This window comes from Penaeus japonicus, unplaced genomic scaffold, assembly GCF_977035675.1.
Source record: "Penaeus japonicus unplaced genomic scaffold, GWHDUDI00000001_assembly GWHDUDI00000012, whole genome shotgun sequence".
Taxonomy (NCBI): domain Eukaryota; kingdom Metazoa; phylum Arthropoda; class Malacostraca; order Decapoda; family Penaeidae; genus Penaeus; species Penaeus japonicus.
This window is the reverse complement of record NW_028234414.1, coordinates 22,290,090-22,295,089: the sequence shown is the minus strand read 5'-3', so window position 1 is coordinate 22,295,089 and position 5,000 is coordinate 22,290,090. Positions and strand designations below refer to the sequence as shown.

General features: G+C 36.7%; 2 non-coding genes across 2 annotated transcripts; one reads left to right on the top strand and one right to left on the bottom strand.

The window, feature by feature from the left end:
* Positions 1-46: 46 nt before the first annotated feature.
* TRNAR-ACG (transfer RNA arginine (anticodon ACG)) lies at positions 47-119 on the bottom strand. Its single transcript has one exon. It is a non-coding gene; the product is annotated as a tRNA-Arg (tRNA).
* A 972-nt stretch (positions 120-1,091) lies between these two features.
* TRNAV-AAC (transfer RNA valine (anticodon AAC)) lies at positions 1,092-1,164 on the top strand. The gene has a single exon. It is a non-coding gene; the product is annotated as a tRNA-Val (tRNA).
* Positions 1,165-5,000: the final 3,836 nt, after the last annotated feature.

The following is a 5,000-nucleotide window of genomic DNA, read 5'->3' as shown; positions in this document are numbered from 1 at the left end:
TTGCACCTTCTTGGTTGGTGTGTGATTTAGTTTAAAAGTCTGTGGACGACCTTGCCAGGATTCGAACCTGGAATCTTCTGATCCGTAGTCAGACGCGTTATCCGTTGCGCCACAAGGCCTGTATACAAAGATTCATTATACAATATTTCTGAACATAAATGTATGTGTGTGTGTGTGTGTGTGTGTGTGTGTGTGTGTGTGTGTGTGTGTGTGTGTGTGTGTGTGTGTGTGTGTATAGATAGATAGATAGATAGATAGATAGATATAGATATAGATATAGATATATAATTGTGTTATAGACACATGTATATATTCACACACTACATACATGTATATGAATGTATATATATACATATACGTATATATATGTATATATATGTATGTATGTATGTATGTGTATATGTGTGTGTGTAACATATATGATTAAAGAGAGAGAGAATATACATATATATATACATTATATATATATAATGTATGTATATATATATATATATATATATATATATACATTATATATATATATATACATTATATATATATAATGTATGTATATATATATATGAGAGAGAGAGAGGGGTGGGGGGTTGGGGGAGAGGAAGAGGGAGGGGGAGGGGAAGGGAGAGGGAGAGAGAGTGTAAATGTGCATGTGTGCGTATTTATAGATGCGTGTTTGTCTGTATGCACCTATATATGTGTGCAAATACACACGAGTGCGTTTACATCTGTGTGCTTGTCTTTATGCACGCACAATCAAACATGACGCTACTAACAATGATTATACATGACCAATAGTTATGACCAATGGTTATCTCCTTATGCAGTGCAGTGTAATCCGCAAAATAAGGGAATGTAGTACTAAATTCTTTAGTAACATATAAAGGTAAGTTTTATCCGTTATCTTACCTTCCTTGCCTAACTTATAACCTTTATCCTGTTAAACCTCCTTATCCAGGCTCCCCTCCCCCCCCTCGTTCTTCTGTCTATGGATTTTGTCTGTCTGTTCCCACTGCGCCATAGCATTAGTGACCTTGCCGCTCTACCTGACCTGTTACAACAATCAATTGTATTCTTGTTTGCCCACATTTATTAACGTGCTCATGGTGTAGTGGTTATCACATCTGTCTAACACACAGAAGGTCCTAGGTTCGAGCCCTGGTGAGCACACGTTTTCTCTTAAAACATGTGCATATAATCTGAGATAGTTTGACCTTCTTTATGATGTTGATTGTGAGTACCTAAGTATATGCAGATTGCACAAAAAAGAGAAATCAGAAGTTTCAATTTAAGTTGCACAGTCCTGGGTAAAACCAGTGGACTTCAAATTATTTTGTTTGTAAACAATTGCATTTAGAATAAACTTCATTCTCACCCAGTGCTGCATGCAAATGACAATAAAATTAATTAAGATTGGGTTTAGCTGGTATTTGAATAATTTGGTTGCAATTTCGTTTTCCTCTTAAAGAAGATTCTCTTACATCTTCAGCACGCCAGCAAAAGACATCCCTAGGGGGTTTCCTCTGATCTGCCAGGATCGCGGAGCCCCTGTTGCACGATATACTCTCAGGCTAAGAGTTGTGGAACGGACACACAGATGTTTATCGTATGGTTTTAGGAGTTCAATGACTCGTGACAGTTTAACCTATTGATGCCAGGATACATGCAAACATACAGTCCGAGCCTGGGGCTCAGACACCGGGTGCATGTGTACGTGCACTCCCCTCCATGTGGTCGCCTTTGTAAATGCACTAGTAAGAGTGGGTCCGAAAAGTCTTGCTCTCATCTACGGGGATTACTTCATGTTTGCGAGGTAGAGTAGGGGTCGTAGTGATAATGATAATGATGTCTATAATTACCCTTATCATGTAAGAATGTATTTTTAAAGAAATTAATAGTTTATGCGGCAAAGGATCACTTGAAGTTCTATTCTTATATTAAAGCCGTTAAAGAGAAAATTGCGTATAGGAGAGGGTTCTTAGCCTCTCTGAATCACATCAGCCCTTTTCCTTCCCATGTCTATGGCTCTTCCTAAACATTCTCACTGCTTTTGCGTCGTTGACCTTGCTTTTCTATTCGAACAAAACGTGGAGGACCCAAAACTGCTGGCAACGCGCTTAAGTAACAACTCGTCGACAAGTAACATGGACTCGTAAACGGAAGAAAGCAATAGCGAATTTCCAAATGCTGTTGGAATAGACCTATCACCGGCCTCAGTCCGTGTTGCTGCCTTCGTTGAAATGGTTATTTATTTTTCATTTTATATTGTTTTCGTCCATATACATTGATGTAGAATATATATACACACAATATCATTTATTGTTCATAACAAAACTCTTTTGTAATCTGAACCACGTCTAGACTATAAAATCAGCAAATAAGGAAAAATATATTGTCGCTAAAATTACCAATATGTACATCAAATTGTATATAAAATCTGAGATCCGTACAAAAGAATCGAAAAATGAATTAAAGTAAATCTCGTCGTCAATGGATTAAGCCTTATATCTAAATACATATCATTAAAAATCTTGCTATTATTGCACGAGCAAAACAAACAAGGGATTAACTCTGAACCACAAATTCTCTTCTTTGGCGAAAATACACTTTTTTTTATGAAGTTTATTTAATGTGGATCGGAAATAAGAACATTTTGATAACAGTGGGTAACATAAAAACATTGAAATCGTTAATTTTCTGAATACATGTTACTTAATAGATGAATGCTCAAAACCGCGCATAGCCTGACTTCATAATAAGCAATCATATATCCTTGTAAAGCAAGGTCCAGATTGCATTATGTGTGATTCTTTTTCTCCGGTGCGCATTCCTAAATCTTATAGTCTTGCTTGTTAAAATTAAATATGTAATGAATTCAAAAAATAAATGGGAACTTTACGATCCAAATGATTGATCTTACTGTTACTAGTTCAAATAGGCAAAATATGCAGAGCTTAGGTTGTTACTCTCTTCACATTCATAATTATTCCATTATGACAAAATGAGTTGTATTTTTTGTATGTTTTACAGTACATAATATTCAAACCACTTAATATCAGGAAAAATAAATTTCTCTTGAATCTGAACTCAAACCAACCAACAAAACGTCCACGTATGGAGTTTAAAATCTTGGTATAGTCGTAGCTAAACACTTAAGTAAATTGGTTTAGATTAAAAAAAGATATAAGCTGAAAAGAACGAGAGTTATGAAACAAAGTTGTTGGTGGACAGGCGGCTTATTCCTAGTTCGCTCAGCAGTGACAAATGACATAGACCGTGGGAAAGGAATCCCTGTCCAGTACCATGAAGGCTGTCATGCATCAATCACCATCTTATTGCCAAAGGGAAGCCAGTGACAGTTGCCTATACGGAAAAAAATAATGTAATTATCCAGATTAATTTGAATTGAAATGTCATCAACTTCGTAAGCGAATGGATTAATCAGAGAAAAATAGCTCTCTGGTAACTTGAGCCTAATCTACGGTGGTAAGCGCGGGAGGGGGGGGGGGTCACATAAAGATATCCGGAAGAAAGACAATAATTCAATGAATTGTAAGATGGACGTATAACAAAACATCTTTTGTACGCGCCACAAAAGTTATATCTTATTAAAGTTTAATCCAGGTCACAAGTGCTTATACAGCAGTGGCATCATCCAGGATCACCTTTTAATAATCTTTAAATTTAATCCTACACATGCACAGACAGACATCGATGACCTACTAGTCATGTATCATCACCTTTGACAACGTCATCGGGGGTATGGGAACATGGGTTCAACTTACCATTAACAATTATACAAGTATGGTAGAATCTTTTCAAATATATTCTGATGAACTGTAAATTATTCTGATTGTTGATGTACCATTAATGTAGAACAAACGCTAAAATCACAAATAGAATCTAAGAGTTTTCCAAACACAAACATGGTAATGTTATTCCCAGACTGGAAAAATAACTGAATGTCCAAAAACCGGAAGGACATTTATGTCCCTCTCAAGCCACGCTCTTAATAAAGCTTCCCTACCCGTACGCACTGTAAGCAACGGGTGTAATCTGTTATGTTATTTTATTACCTATCTGTAAAATACATAAGAAGCCTATAGTGGCTGGTTGAAGCTGAATCTGATGATAGTGATTGCAATGATGTAAATTAGAATGATAAAGATAAGGACGAGAACGACTCAAGATGGCAGAGAAGAGCCCATGCGTTCCTGTGCAGTATCACATTTGATGTGATGAATTTAAAAGCAAATAGAACTTCCTGAGATTACAACCAACTTCAGTTATAGAAACTATTGGTGAAAATGGGAAACAGATGTCAAACTTACTTGTGATGTCATAAAATTTATGGTCGGAGTTTGTATTCTTTAATTTATGGGCTAGATGCTAAAGCAATTACAATTTTTATACATCTATAATAATATGAATAGAAAATAAAGGGATATATACCTTTGTATGATTTTTTTTTTATTCCTCATGTTTGCAATGTATTCGTAATCATTTTCCACTGTTCACAGTACTAATTTAGAGAGTAGAGCAAACATGTCGCGGAATAGCCTGTTACATTACATTTTCCCAGATTTTATGTATGTTCGGTCACGAACAGATGTCTGCTAACTGTTCCTGCCTAGCTCATGCTTCTACACGTCGCCCATATATGGTGCAGTTTTCATTGTCCAGAGTGAGAAACTAAGTAGGGAGGGAAAGGGACGGAGATAACGAGACGGGGATAAATGTACAGTTCATAATACCATCAGAATATAGATAAAGGTTGTAATACCATTAAAATAAGTACATCTACAACAAGAATCGGGAAATAGCCGGTTTTCGAACCGGAATCGGCGAACATTCAACTGTCCGTCACCCCATCTTCTAAAGCCATGGTGGTGCACGTGGATGAGACTGGCGATCTACGGGGCTGAAAGCGAGCCAAAGTAATCCATGAGGCAAAGGACAGATGCATATGTTGCGACCGAGAAAACACCACGTTGGACAGCCTCAAA